The following is a 15821-nucleotide window of genomic DNA, read 5'->3' as shown; positions in this document are numbered from 1 at the left end:
CCCACGTCCACCATGGGCCAAATGCCTCCTCTGGGGAGGACATGGGGCCTCCAAGAGGAACAAGATGCGGCCCTCTGGACCTTGGATCATGGATTCACTCTCTGGGAGAAAAGACAGGCAAGTCTGCAAATGTAGTACAAGAACAGCATGGAAAGGGCTCCGGTGGAGGATGCTTCCAGCCTACCTTGGGGTTCCCAGGAGATCATATTACCAGCCATAAACATCCTATATTCCTCCCTGAAGGGAGCCCCTACGTCCTGCCCTCCCAAACTTGAGGGGGGCCATAGGACTTGCTTTGACCATTGTTTGACCAACAATAAAACATGTACCATTTCAGATAGAAGCTTCCAGAGGCTGGGGGTATGGTTCTCCATCATCTCTTCTCCCTAACTCTGCTGTCATTACAGAAGTATGTGTCAAGACAGAGCCTTGAAAAGCCTGAGTTCCTGAGTGACCACCTGCTACTGTGTCAGAGACATAGTCTGAACAGGATATAACTTTGTTGCTTGAAGCTGCTGAGCTCTTTGGGGACATTTGTTACTGCAGCATAACCCAACATATCCTGACTGCTAAAGCGGGTCAGGGAGAGCTTCCTGAAAGAAGGATATGTGAGCCAAATTGTGAAAGGTAAGTGGAATCTGGTCAGAAGAAGAAGGAAGTGGAGATGGTTTTAGGTGGAAGGAACGGCATGACCAGAAGTAGAGGATGGTGTGCTTTGGGAACAGCAAGCTGGGGTGCAGGGATCAGAAGGAAACAGCAGGAAAGGTAAGCAGAGGTGGTACCAGGGGGAGCCTTGACTATCATGCCAAAGTGTAAAGGCTTCCCAGAGGGCCCAGGCCACAGGACAGGGAGGACTCTGGGTGAGCTAAGCTAATGCCACCAGGCTCACTTCCCTCAGAACCCATCAATTCTTCAGAGTTGACGCAGGCCTGGCTCTCAGAGCCCATGCCTGGTGTTTGTGTTCCTTTAAAGTCAAACTCGCCACGCTCCATATTGTGCAGAACTATGGCACCAACACAAACCCCCTCTCCAAGCTTGCTCTACGAATCCCATTCTGGCTGCCAAACCAACTCCCATCAGACCATGCCAGTCGCCTCGGCACTCTGGGAACGTCCTTTGAGAAAGGAGCTCCCATCCCACCAAGCATGAAAGCCACCCTCAGTGTCTGTCTCCCTGGGAATCCGCTCAGGGCCTGATTCTGCATTAATTACTCAATGACACCAATTAGCACTGGTCTACAGGCTCCCTCCAGCCCCAGCCCCGCCAGAGAAATCAGGCAGGTCCCCAAACAAAATCAGACTGTGTGCAGTCATAGATTTACTCAAAAGGAAATCAGCTTTCATACCCTTAGCCAGGAGAAGTGGGAACATCCACTGAAATACAATACATATTTACTGAGCACCTACTAGGTGCCACGCACTATGTCAAACCCTAGGATAAAAAAGATAAGCATCATATGGCCCTTGCCCTCTACTAGAATAAGGTGGACCAAAAAAAGGTCCCAGTTATTTATGAAGGAAAGGAGGCAGTCATTTAATTATAATAACAATTGTTATTTTATTTGCTTCTTATGTCTTAGCAGTCTCTGGCTTTAATTCATTTTAAAACTACAGGCCTTATTAAATGAGGCCTTTAAGAGAATCTATGAGTATAACAGAGTAGCATGTCCCCGAGCATGATCCCTGGGCATGATCCCCGATCCCAAAGGTTTGCCAGAAATACAAACCTTTCTGCACCCCCACCAGACCCACTGGGTCCCAACCTTTGCAAAGTGGCTCCCAGGGAGCTGCACTTTGTGATTTCCCCTATGAGTTCTCATACACAGTAAGGCTTGAGCACCACAGAAGTAGAGTTTCTTGCTAATGAAGGAGTGATCTCCAAATGCCACCTGAATCATTTTTAAACTTAATTTTTTCGGAGGGAGGAGGAGAGGGGTTTGAGGAAGGAAGTCATGGATCCCTTGAGAAGTTACCAAAGGGATGGACTTTCTCCCCAGAGAAACACACTGGCTCCCAAAATGCTGCAGGAATTTCAGGGTACCTACTGGCTCTCCTTTGCCCAGATTAAGAGCTGTGTGGGCTTACCTTGCCTTACACACGGCCACCCAAAGCATCCCCAATGCCCATCAGCTGGTGAACTACAAGGGACAACCCAGAGCTGGAAGGAATCGGGGCTGCTGCGGACAGAAACAGCCCAGGTGTACTCTGCACCAGCCCACTCCAGATGCTGAGCTTGTCACTGGAGGAACACACGAGGTCCCTACTGAGCCGGGGTGTATGCATGCGTATGCACATGCACACATGCATGTACACACACACGTATACACACACACGCACACATACACACGTGCCTTCTTGTTGAAGTAGTTGTTTTCTGAACCTGGGACCTGAAAACTGGAACCCGTGTGGGGACAGAGGGAGAAAGCGGGGCAGGCCCGCCAGGCACAAGCTGGCTCAGATCCCCTCTCTTCCACAATGTGGATGCTGCAAACTTTTGAGTCATGCAGCCTGCTCCAGCACCCTCTCGCTTAATTGAACAATCTAATTCCCAGAATGGGAAGCAGATTACTAAAAGCTACGGAGGATGAATTGCTCTTTTGTTTTACCAGACACTGTTTGAAAACATCCTCAAACTATTTTCCTCAGGTTTTAGGAATGGACCTTTGGTTTCTAAAGGAAAGGGGTCTCAGGGGCCAGGTTCTCAGCCTGTAGGGCAGTGGGGTTGTTTTGAAACCCACAAGGGCAGCCTTTGAGAGGATGGGGGCTGGTGCACTCAACTCCGGAGACTTGGAGAAGGCACAGCTCTTCCTGGGAAAAGCTTTCTTAATGACCCTCCCCATGAAACGCTGGGACAGAAGAAAGGTCTGAATAAGGAAGAGTTTGCTGCCAACACTCTGGCCAAAAGGACCCAGAGACAGACCTCCCCGACACTGTTAAGAGAGCGGGAAATGCTGAAGCCTAGATGGGTCTCTGCAGAGGGATCCGTTTACATGAGTCATATTTAGTGTGTACCTACTATGTGCCAGGCCCTAAAGCAGATTCTTCACGAAGCACCCTTTTCAGGCCATAGTAGAGTAGTATATCTGGAGCTTTCCACCCAGAAGCTGCTCAAATCCCAGCCCTGCTCCTTACCAGCTGCTCCACCTCGGGGAAGCGGCATCACCTCTCTGAGTCTCAGCTTCCTCATCTGTAAAATGGGAATAATGATACCTACCTTCAATGGCTTTTCAAGCATGAATGCATCTAACCCTCCCCACAGTCCTTGAGATGAGCACAATTATCATCACCATTTCAAAGACAGCGAACCTGAGGTGTAGAGAGGCGAAGTAACTTGCCCAAACTCACATCCTCAGCAAGAAACAGAGCTTGAATTTGAGCCCTGGGATGCTGGCTCCAGAGCCCACACTTTCAGCCTTGATTCCTCCATAACCCTAACATCACCCACCACTTTCCTTTCTTAACAAATTAAAGCTACAGTAAATGCACACCCCAAAGCTGTCTTATATGTCTTTGTGTACTAGGAGAGAGGAGTGTATGGAACATGGCATTCACACATTCAGTAATTATTTAAACAATACTTACGAAAGCATCATCGGTGTGCCAGACATGGAGCTAAGCCTGGGGGTCTTTAAAGAGCCCGTGGTCTAGTGGAGAAAGCAGATAAGGAAACAGCAGCACATGGAGAGGGTGGGCACAGAGAAAGGCAGGAGAAGCTCCCAGGCACAGCAGGAGACTCTTGTGGGGATCAGTATCAGAGTGGGGGTTTGGGGGTCCTGAAGGGTAAAAGGAAAGTTAGCAAAGAAGAGGGGGCATATGCAGGAGAAAGGCCCCCAAGGGCAAAAGCCAGGAGGCTGGGAAGAACACCACAAGGCCAAAGAAGGGCACGGTGGACTAGGTGAGCGCAGCTTGGGTCGGGTGAGAAGTAGGGTGAGGCGGCGGCCACATGGGGAGCAGGGGCTAGACTGTGAACCTTGCTGAGGGGCCGGGGCTTCTTCCTGTGGGTGACAGAAGCCTAGGGAAGTGTTCAACAGTGGTGAGACCCCATCAGATGTGCTTTTAGAACACTGTGGCTGCCATGGGAAGAATGAACGGTCAGGGTGGGGCAGAGGAGTTTGTCTCCATTTGAGCAAGCAGTAAGGAAGGGAATAGTCCTAGAGAGGAAGGGGTGGCTGGAGAGCAGCAGAGGAACAAGGTGACTGCCTGGGGCAGCCAGCGGCAGGAAAGAGCCAGGGCTAGGCTGACACCAGGTTCACGCCACAGCTCCTTGGATGGGTAGGGTGGGTCTTTAGGCTGAGCAGGAGTGAAGTGGTGCTTGGAACAGAGGAAGAGATGATGGCCAATCATTCTTTTAGATAAGATGATGTGGAGCTGTTGGCAAGACACTCAGGTTGCTGCAATGCCCAGAGGCTACTGGGTCTCTGAATGCCACCCAGAAATGACATGCAGACAGGGAATTCATACCTGAGCCCTCAGCCTTCAGAGTATCCCGGGAGACCTGGAGAAGGGGGAAGATGGGGCCTACAACCAAGTCCCTAGAACCCCAACATCTTAAGGCAGCAAAAGGAAGGGAGTAGCCCTTGGAGAAGCAGGGAAGGAGTGGGCAGAAAGTCAGGGGAGCAACCCAAGGAGGGGGTATCCTCAAGGCAGAGGAAGGGGCATCTCCAGCAGGCAAGTAGCCGACCTGCAAATGCTGCAGGCCAGCCTGGTGAGAGGGCAATGCCTGCGGGACTTGGGACCAGGAGTGGGGAGGCCCGGAGAGCCACTGTTTGATCTTAGAGTAGACTGGGTCGGGGGCAGATGAGAGGTGAGACCCTGAGCCATGTGGCTGCTTCAGGAAGTTTGGCTCCGATGAGTTAGGGAGAGGTGGCAGCAGCTAAAGGGGCCACAGGGTACAAGGGTTGTTTGATCCACATTTGTTTTGCTTTCAGGTTGGTGTAATTGGACTAGTTCACCAGAAAATATGGAAGGAGGGAGAAATTTCAGAAACAGGAGGGAACAGGGGATAAGAGAGGAGGAGAAGAAGTGAAGGCCCTTACGATGGTGGAAGGGAGAGAATCCATAGGTGGAGGTGTTAGGCCAGCCAGGCATGGAGATGTCCTTTCTACTCAACAAGAGGGAAGGAGTGGGGGAAACTAAGAGGGTGGCTTAAAAGCAAACTACATCCTTCCTTATTAAGAGACTTGGAGGAAGGAGCGGAACTGGGAGGAGATGGCAGTGGTGAGTACTGTGCTCAGCACCACCTGACACCCTCCCCCATCTCACTTCATTCAGTCCTCAGGGCAACATCACTGCCGGGGCATGATTATATCCATTTCACGGATGAGGAAGCTCAGGGAGGTGAAGCAACTTGCCCAAATTGAGACTTTTTTTTTTTTTTTTTTGAGACAGAGTCTCACTCTATAGCCCAGGCTGGAGTGCAGTGGTGCAATCTTGGCTTGCTGCAACGTCCACCACCCGGATTCAAGTGATTCTCCTGCCTCAGCCTCCTGAACAGCTAGGACTACAGGTGCCTGCCACCATGCCTGGCTAATTTTTGTATTTTTAATAAAGACAGGATTTCACCATATTGGCCAGGCTTGTCTTGAACTCCTGACCTCAAGTGATCCTCCTATCCTGGCTTCCCAAAGTACTGGGATTACAAGTGTGAGCCAACCACACCCTGCCCCAGATTGAGAGTTGAAACCAAGTTCTTCTGATGCCAACACTCCCCACTGCTACACCAGAAAGTGAGCCCAAGGTTGAGAGGGTGTCTCTCACTCGGGCCTTCTCCTGTGCCTGATGGTCAAAGGACAGTGGCTGGAATCCCATGTCTGTTCCCTCTGGGCAGCTCACATACACACAGCTGCTGGAGAGAAGGAAACAGCCTCCCACCTGAAGCTTCTGGCTCCCAGCACAAGGGCTGGTTTGCCCAGAGAGCAGAGCTGGAGCAGAACTCCCTCCAGCCTGGCGCCCAGGAGGGCCACGTGGGAACAGCTCCCAGCCCAACCTGGGGTGGCCTCATCTTCATGTCGCACACGGAGCCGGCAAACAGATCACCTTTCTTTAACCTGCCACCGAGGAAAGTGCTGCCAGGGCCCTGGAGACCGCCCCAAAAGCTGGCGCTGAGGGGCTGAGCTATAAATAGCCCTGCTGGTCTCCCAAAGCAACAAACACACAAACCAAAAAAGGCCCATCACCAAAACAAATGTGCTTTCCTGGCCCCCGCCAGGGAGCTGGCCGCTGCCTTGGGGAGTCTGCTCTTACTTCTCCAGGAAGAAAGAAGTACAGTCCCCTGCACTCTCCACATTTACGGGGGACTCCGACAGAGTCCACAGCAGGGGCCCCTAAACCAAGCCAGGGACTCAGCCATGCCTCCTCTGCAGGAATTTCAGGCCTCTGCATCACACACTCATTCAGTCCATACTACAGTGATGAATAAGCAGGCTGTTCCACCTTAGGGAACCTACTGTCTAGGGGTATAAAGGTATCAACAAGGATAGTTACAGCTTGCATTTCGCACCTGCTCACCATGCCATTTGTAAAATCTGATCTGACCTTCTCTGCATCTTCTCAGGTGAGGACAGCTATTATTCCCACTCTACAGATAAGGAAAGTGTGGCTCAGGCAGGTGACATGCCCAGAAAGTGGGGACAGATCTTGAAGCCATATCGGTTCAATGTCAGAAGCAGAGCTCAGAATCACTGCCCTGTCTTGGGAAAGATGGGGAATTCTGTGATTATGGGTGTCAGTGGAGCCAGGAGCCAGGGAGTGCAATCAGGGACTGACATACGCCTAAGGGGTCTGGAGCTACCTCTCCAATTCCCTCTGTCCCTGCAAAATCCTACTCTTTGTCCACACACCAGACTCCATCAGTCCCCAAACATCCTGCACTTCCTCACATTGCAGCATTCACTCCCGTGATTCCCTCAGCTGGGAACATCCTTCCCAATTCTCCCCAGCTATCTATATTCTAACCATCCTTCAAGCACCAGCTCAAATAACACTAAGCCTCACAAGCGCTTCCTTGGTCCCCACCCCAACTCCAGGACCAACCCCTTCGGCCATTCACGCTAAGGAAATGAGTACCTCACTGTGTACCAGGGACTTCTAGGCCAGAGCTCAGCAAGCTTTTTCTGTAAAGGGCAAGGCACACAGTCTCTGTCCCAACTATTCTCTATCCCTGCAGGGTGAAAGCAACCACAGGTCATTTGTAAATGAATGGGTGTGGCTTTCTTCCAATAAAACTTTATTTACAAAAACAGGCAGCAGCTGGGATTTGGCCAGTAGTTTGCTGACCCCTGTCCTAGGCTAATGCTTCCCAAAGAACACTAATCCTCCAATGTCCTGAGTTCCCAGGTCACGCTGGGCTCTCATTTGAGAAAATACTGCACACTAGAGTTCCGTAGAGATGTTCATTGCTTAGTAGAATATTAAAGGTTCTGAGAAGTCCTGAAACAACATTTGTATAGCTTTATCTAACTCAATGTTTCTCAAATTTATTGAGAAGTGTTCCTCATTGAAATGGAAATTAAAACCACAAGAAATACCACTTCACACCTACTAGGATAGCTATAATCAAAAAGTCAGACAACAACAAATGTTGATGAAGATGTGGAGAAATGGAACCCTGATATATTACTGGTGGGAATGAAAAATAGTTCAGCCACTTTGGAAAGCAGTTTGGCACTTTCTTAAAAAGTTAAACACAAACCCCAGCAATTTCACTCCTGGATATAAGCCCAAGAGAATAAACATATGTTCAAACAAAAATTTGTTCACAAATGTTCATGGCAGCATTTTTCATGATAGCCCAAGGTAGAAACAACCCAAATGTTCATCAACTGATGAGTGGATACACAAAATATGGTCTATCCATGCAACAGTATTTTATATAGCTACAAAAAGGAATGAAGTACTGATTCATGCTACAACATAGATAAACCTTGAAAGTGTTATGCTACATGAAAGAAACCAGTCACGAAAGACCTTAAGTTGTATGGTTCCATTTATATGCAATGTCTGAAGAAGGCAAATTCACAGAGATTAAAAAAAAAATAGCTGAGGGTTGCTTGGAAGTGGAAATGGAGATTAATGGTGAATAGGCAGAGAGCTCTTATTCGGGGGATAGAGACATTCTAAACTTGTATTGTGGTGAGGGCTTCACACTTGGTAAATTTACTCAAAACCGTACACTTAAGAGGAGTGCATTTTATGGCATGTAAACTACAATAAATTTTCTAAAAAGTTAAGAAGGGCTCCCCTCTCCCATCCCTGTTTCTGCTTTTCCAAAGCAATACTTCCTAACATCCTGGAGAACACACACTTGGGAAGGCGTGTCAGGCGCTTTCGTGTGTTATCTTGCACACCCATTGTTCAGAGGAAACTCAGGCTCCACAGAAATAGTTACCTTGTCCAAGATCACAAAACCGGTAGGTAGCAGAGCCTGGTCTTGAACCTGTCCCTTGATCCCAAGTTTAATGCCTGTGCTGCCCCTCTGTGGCTGGAGGGTGAGACTGAGGGCAGCAGGAGGGAATGCAGGGAAGAGAGTGAATCTAGAAGTGGGGACTTTCCAGAGGAGCAGGAACCCAGGGAAATGCCTCAAAACTTAGGCCTCACAGGGAGAAGTGAACAGAAGTCCTGAAGGTCAGGAGGCAGAGTGCATAAGGGAAAGGTGAGAGACGGAGAAGCTGCTGCAGCTGTGAGGAATCCACCACGGGTTATAATGCAGCCATTCTCACTTGCAGAACGTGGATCCCACGTGGCAGGAAGGGCCTCCCCCACCCCAAGGCTGGGGTCCGGGTCCACAGATTCCTGCCCCTTATTCCTCCTCCCAGGACTCAAGTAGCTCAAAAATGCCGCCGAGGTCACAGCTGCCCCAGGTTCCCCACACATGCCCAAGGGGAAGCAAATCTGCATTCAGGAGCAGCCAGAAGCTCAGATAAAGCTGGCCCACGTGTGCTCTGGCCCCTCCGAAGTGGTCTGCATTAAGGATTGCAAGAAGCCACTGTGTGCCCTGGATGGGTGGTGGCCAGGATAGGCATGAGAGCATCAGGAGCAGCCCTGCACAAGGAGGTCAGAGCGGGGAGTGGATGTCTGGTCCCAGTCTGGGTGCATTCCACTGGGAGGCCACAGGTGGTCACCTGTTTTTGGAATGTCACTTCATCCACCTCAGCTGTAAAATGAAAGTGAGGATGGGAGGTCTGTGGAAGGGGACTGGATTGTGAGGAGTTACCGCTGACCAGCAATGTCATACTGTCCACAGCTCACTTCATGCCAACTGCACTTTTAAGTGCTGTCTATTTACACCCATTCTACAGAGGAGGAAACTTGAGCTTCGGCATTACCTGCTCAGGGTCCCAATTCCTAAATGAAAAGGTCACACTGCCCCAGCTCTGGTGCTTCTCCCCGATCCTACATGTCTTCCATCTGCCCCTTAGTGAGAAGAGTGCACAGCACAAGCAAGGGATGTGTGTGTTTGGGTGTGCATGTGTGACCCTGGAGAGTTTCATATACTTCCTCCCTGTTTTGTTAAAAACAACCTAGTCAAGTTATTCTGCTCCTGACCCTGAATTAAATCATTCACTCATCAGTGCCTTGTGCCACTGGCTGGAGGGCCACGTATCACACACTAGAGGCCAGCATCAGTTGACAACTCATCACCACAGCAGGTTAGAGTCAGGACGGGTCCTGACTCTAAAGCCACTTCCTAAAGAAACCCTCTGAAACCCAGGAAGTACCCAACCCACAGGGCTTACATTGTTGCTGCTGGATGCTGAAGGCTTCTGTGAAGCCATTCCTCATGAGTTTCTTCCTTCGTCCCTTCCTCCCTTTTCCTATCAAATATATTCCCCATCTGCTGAAAAACAAAAAACAAAAAAACAAAAAAAAAACCACTTCTTTCCAGAGCCTGAGTCCATGGGGCTGCAGAGAGGCGGCATACAGCAGTCCAACTCTGCACCTGGGATAAAGCAGGCAGCTGACCATATTTCACACACAGGAAGAAGCCTGGCATGGTGGAGAGATGCAGGTGGCTGGGTTTTAGACCAACTCGGGCTCTGGCCCACCATGAGAGGCATTTTGGTCAGGTCACTTAGTATCTCACGTCCTCAGAATCCCCCGTGTGAGATGAGAACTCAGATACTGATATCACATCATTTATAACCTGGGTGGATGGGTTAAATGAGGTCATGTGCTTAGAGGGCGCTGTGCAGGGCCAGGGTATACAGTAGGTGCTTAGTAACCAAATGTGACTTCCTTTTCTCTACTGCACCCATCAGGATGTAAAAAGAACCTCATACAAAACTCTTGCAGTTCAGTAAGTTGCTGCTTCCTGTTCTATACTGTAAGACATCTAGTGTGAAAAATACAAATACCCATCTGGCTAATTTTATACACAAATATGTTTACTGTAATGATCAAGAACTAATAATAACAGGCGACCACAGCTATTCAGTATTTATTAAGCCTGATTACTACTAGTAGTGCTATAACAACAATTGTTCCCATTTTGCAGACAAAGACAGTGAATTGCAGAGAGATTTAAGCAACAAGTGGAAGCAGCAGGATTCAAATTCTTGCTTTCTGGTGCCAAAGCCCAGGTCTCTAGGTCCCCACACCACACCACAGCACGGTACTTTTAAATAGCGTTTCAACAACCGTGCATACAAGCAGAACCTGGATCCTCGACTGAAGGGCTTTCAGTATAGTATTCGGATGGTGTCATCACTAGAAGCATTAATTGGTCCTTCTGGGGAGGTGTTCTGGGCAAGAGGCCATCCCTGGCATTGATGGTTTAAGGCAAATAGACCTTGGGTTCTCCCTCAGGCCTCCACCCCTTACACTTAATTGGCAGTGGGCCAGGCTTGGTGCCTCATGCCTGTAATCCCAGCACTTTGGGAGGCCAAGATGGGTGGATTATCTGAGGTCAGGAGTTTGAGACCAGCCTGGCCAACATGGTGAAACCCCATCTCTACTAAAAATACAAACATAGCTAGGTGTGGTGGCAAGTGCCTATAACCCCAGCTACGTGGGAAGTTGAGGTGGGAGAATTGGTTCAACCCAGGCGGAGGTTGCAGTGAGCCGAGATCGCACCATTGCACTCCAGGCTGGGCGACAAGAGCGAAACTCTGTCTCAAAAAAAAAAAAACTTAATTGGCAGTGGAGAAGTGCTTCTTGGTGCCTGGCAGATAGGGGTCCTGGCTCTTGCTTCAGGGACGGCCACCAGGATGGGTCTGGCTGGGGACAAGGGAGTGGAATTGCAGACTTTGGCATGCCCCTCCCTACTTCAGCAGCTTGGAAACCCAAATCCTGTTGTATGCTGTATTTTCTTCTTTTACTTAAACCTACTTCCTACATTTTCTACAAAAAAGGACACAGATCACTTTTGCACTAAAGAAATCAAGTGCCCACTGGAAAACCTGCTTCTATGAAAGGGAACAGACAGAAGAGGAGAATTAAATTTCTGAACCCGGGAACTTGTATGCTTCGACAGACAGGGCAAAAAGGAGAGTAAGAGGAGTGGTACCAAGAGTACAGGGAAATACAGGCAGGAGGAGACTCAATTGTGAACAGAGTTCTCTCTTAGGGAAAAGGGCTAGGGAAGACATATTTATAGGTTATATTTAATCCGACATACAAACGTATCCCATTTATATGTCTATTGTGTTTTCACTGCTTACAACAATAATCACCTTTTTTTTTTTGAGATGGAGTCTTGCTCTGTTGCCCAGGCTGGAGTGCAGTGGCGCGATCTCAGCCCACTGTAAGCTCCGCCTCCCGGGTTCATGCCATTCTCCTGCCTCAGCCTCCTGAGTAGCTGGGACTACAGACACCCACTACCACCACGCCTGGCTAATATTTTGTATTTTTAGTAGAGACGGGGTTTCACCATGTTAGCCAGGATGGTCTCGATCTCCTGACCTCGTGATCTGCCCGCCTCGGCCTCCCAAAGTGCTGGGATTACAGGTGTGAGCCACTGCGCCCGGCCAATAATCACCATTTTTAACATCAGTTAAATATTCAACAATTAGAATAAGAAGGTCACAACATCCTGTTAGGGCAACAAAGTGTTGATCTGGGTTTGCTTTGGTGAATTGGTGAATCTCCTGAGAGTACTGCATGTGGCCCAAGCCCCCATTCAGCACAAGTCTGGTATGTGTCCACAGTGGGACCTCTTCCTGTTCCCCCGAACCCTAACCAAGGATCCCTAGCGCCTCCCTGGTGGGGAGGAGTAACAACGGCCCTCTCCTTGAGAGAAGAGATCCTCTGTGGGGCAGCTGGTTGGTGGGTTTGGGGCACCAGGGCTGCTTGGGGTCACTAGGAGCCAAGAAGCTAGTTTTGGGTTCTGGGAAATCCCTCAGCGTTTCCAAAATTATGTTTAGTTAGAGGTAAAATTGAAATTTTTTTTCTTCTGCCTGCATTACAGGCATTAGTTCATTTAAAAAATTAAATGAACTACTATCAAGACAAATGGTAACTAAACAAAGAAATACGTAAAGATTAACAAGGTGGAAGCTTCTACTAGCTTCTTCTCAACGTCTGCCTACAAACTCCCCTTTGTGTTAAAATCTTCCATTCACTGGAAGGAAACAGTAAATGACGAAGCATTCAGAAAGCAAGCTTCATTTTACTTTCCAGGGCTAGATATCTCTGTGGTCCTATAGGCACATATAGGAGAAAGAACGAACTACTAGTTTCTTCACAATGTCTGCCTACAAATTACTGTAAATGGGATTTGTTACACAAACAGGAGGGTTCACTATGATAAATAACAGCTTATTCACTAACCCTGTGGCTTCTATTTTTTAAATTATGAAATCATGTTCCTAGTTTTGTTTCTAATTTAAATAATACAAAATGTACAAAGCAAAAGTAAGCCTCTCTCTACAACCTCACCTGCCCCCGAGTCCCACTCCTGGGTAATCTATTAATAGTTTCTTATGTATACTTCCAGACATGGTTTATGGTTATAAAGGCATATACAACACATGTATTACATACGATATCATATACAACATTTTACAACTCACCTTTTTCACTTACTGTTAGCTTCTCTGTGTCAACACATTTTCTGGGTAATTCTTTTTTAGCAGTTGTATAATTTATCTAATTGGTATCATATTTAAGAACATTTTACATGTCCTTTTTAACTATCATATGCAGTGCTGCTGAGGACATGCTCAGGTTCTATGTAACTGGTGAGGTCATATCGTGAATAAACTTTAAGAAGTAGGATTTGGGGACAAAACTTATGGGCAGCCCCAGTGCTGCAGGTTATTGCTAAATTGGCTTCTGTTGCTGTTGTTTAGAAAAAAAAAGGGGGGCCTTGAGAGTTCAGGCAGATTAAGAGCTGCCCATCTGCCTGCATCAGAACAAGTTCACTGAGGACGCATGAGGTTAGAAGACCTCACAGCAAGTGGGAGGCTGTGGAGGAATTAATACATCAGAGAGACCGTTCTCTTACTCCCTTCAGTGTATTCTATGGACAAGCATGGCAAGACTGCTTCTACCCTGTCTTTCCCAACAGTGCAGGGCACCACCAACCAGCTTCCACCTCCGTAGGAAGGAGCCTTAGGTTCCTGCACCTGGACCACATCCATGGCCTCCACCCGCAGCCTGGGGAGGCTGCCTTATCCTCAGGCCTGATTACACAACTCTAGGAATAGAACATTTACAGGCATCCCACAGAATCACTGCAAACCCTTTAGAAGTGTACAGAGGCCCTTCATGCTCTTCTCCAGGCTCTTTGACTGTCTTGCCATTCCCCAAACAGTCTCCCACTATGGGGTCACCACCCCCGCTGCTCCCTCGGTCCTGTAGCTCCTGGGACCTCCACACGGCTTGCTCCCTCACTTCTCTCAGTTCCCTGACTGACATGCCACCTCCTCAGAGAAGCCCTCGCTGACCCTCAGACACTTTCTGCCCCCTAACCCTGCTGACTTTTTCTTCAGGAAACTGATCTCAGCTTAATCCAATATTTTCTGCTTATTTGGTTGTTGGTGCTCTCAGATCCATAAGGATGAGTTTTTGTTTTGTTCATGTTGCATTCCAGAACCTGCAATGAGACCTGACATATAGTAGGTGCTCAATAAAGACCTGTAAGGGCACAGATGCTCTGGTCCCTGCCTGCTCTTCAGTAAAGTCTACCCTTAGCCCCTAGGATCTAAATGCAGTAGCATTGTGGGTAAAATCCATAAGCTGAAACACACAACTTCAGGTCTCTGTGCTCTTGCTTTTTTTATTCTCTCCACCTGGTATGTCACTTACTCACTCCATAGCCAACCACATGAACTTCTATTCATCCTGCAAAACCCAGCTAAAGTATCACCAACTCCACGTAGCCTTCCCCAAAGTCCAGGTATCCAGGTTTCCCCAGCCTCGCTCTGCAAGCCTCCTACAGATATATCTGTTACCTCGTAATTCAAAAACTCTTTTTTTTTTTTTCTACTTCCCAGCTTCCCCTGCCGGGCTATGTGCTTCTTCAGGGAGAGCCAGTGTCCTCCTCATCTTTCTGGCTACTTATAAGATGTCCAGCACCCAGTATTTACTTAGAAAAATGTCAAAAGAACAATTAAGTGAAGAAAAAATGCACTAAGAAAGCTCACCATGCCTACTATGAGGGGAAAACAAGGCCTTGCTTGATAAGCCTTCTCTAAAGAATCTTAAAAAGAATCCACATAGACTTGCAGAGATCTGGATAAAGTCTCTTGTGTAAAAACAGCTACTATTTATTAGCACTTACCACATGCTAGGAGTTTTGTAAGCATCATCTCATTCCATGCTCTTGACAGCGGGGTGGGTACATTTACCATATGTCATCCCATTTTCAGAGGAGCAGACAGAGGCTCTACAGGTTAATCAGGGTCACACACTTGACAGGTGGAAGGGGCAGCTGCTTAAACTGGGCTCTAGAACTTGCCGCTAAAATCTACACTTTAGCTATGGGGTGATGTGTTGGCAGTATGGTGGGGCCAGGTAATTCAAACTAGCAGAACAGGATGTTGCTACACAGCATGCAGTGCTGACCTAGGAAAGGGTCCGAAGGGCACTTCTGATGCTGAATCAGGAGGCAGGAAGGCTACTGTAGGCAAACAGACCAACTGTGCACAGGCCTTGGCAGCTTGGGCCCAACTATGACTCTGTACCTGTAGAGATGGGGCTGGAAGGGACCCTGTGCCTCCAGTAGCCAGAACTAACACAGGCACCCCACCCATCAAAGTTCTCAGAATGTGTTATCTCATTTAATCCTCATAGCAGCCCGGAGAGGTTGGTAAGGCAAGGAACAGAGTTAACCCCATTTCACATATGGGAGAACCAATTGCAAAAAATCTACTTACATAGTAAAACCTTTCCAAAGAGCTTAAGATGGGCTGGGCTTCCTACAGGAGAAGTCTCATTCATTCAATCTTCATCTCAGCCTTGCAGGTGGGTGTTCAGGTAGGTGTTATCATCATTTCTGATTTACAGATGTGGACACTGAGCTCCAAGGGCGTAAGAAACATTCATTCATTCACTCTTCCATTCATTCATTTCAACAAATATTTATTGAGCACCTAGAATGTGCTGGCAAGACAATCATGAACAAAACAGATATTGTCCTTGCCAGCATGGAACTTAAATTCTGATGGAGAAAGACAGAATAATCAAATAAATATACAAAGATTTCAGATAATATAAGAACTATTAAGAAAGAGTGACAGGGCATTAAGAAAGAGTGACGGGGTTGAGAGGGACTGGGGTGCAGATTCCATGGGCATGGTCAAGGAGGGCTCCCCATATGACATTGACATTTGAATTAAGACTCAATGGTAAGAAGGAGCCAGACACACAGGATCTGGTGAGAAA

The 15821-nt window shown here is 48.0% G+C and overlaps 1 protein-coding gene across 1 annotated transcript in view; it reads right to left on the bottom strand.

The window, feature by feature from the left end:
* Positions 1-15821, bottom strand: part of SLC6A11 (solute carrier family 6 member 11) — a 125156-nt gene that overhangs the window by 96878 nt on the left and 12457 nt on the right. The gene's annotated exons all lie outside the window — the stretch shown is intronic.

Source organism: Rhinopithecus bieti, unplaced genomic scaffold (assembly GCF_001698545.2).
Source record: "Rhinopithecus bieti isolate Rb0 unplaced genomic scaffold, ASM169854v2 scaffold_48368, whole genome shotgun sequence".
Lineage (NCBI taxonomy): Eukaryota > Metazoa > Chordata > Mammalia > Primates > Cercopithecidae > Rhinopithecus > Rhinopithecus bieti.
Note: the sequence above shows the minus strand (reverse complement) of the source record. Positions and strands in the feature narration are given on the sequence as shown.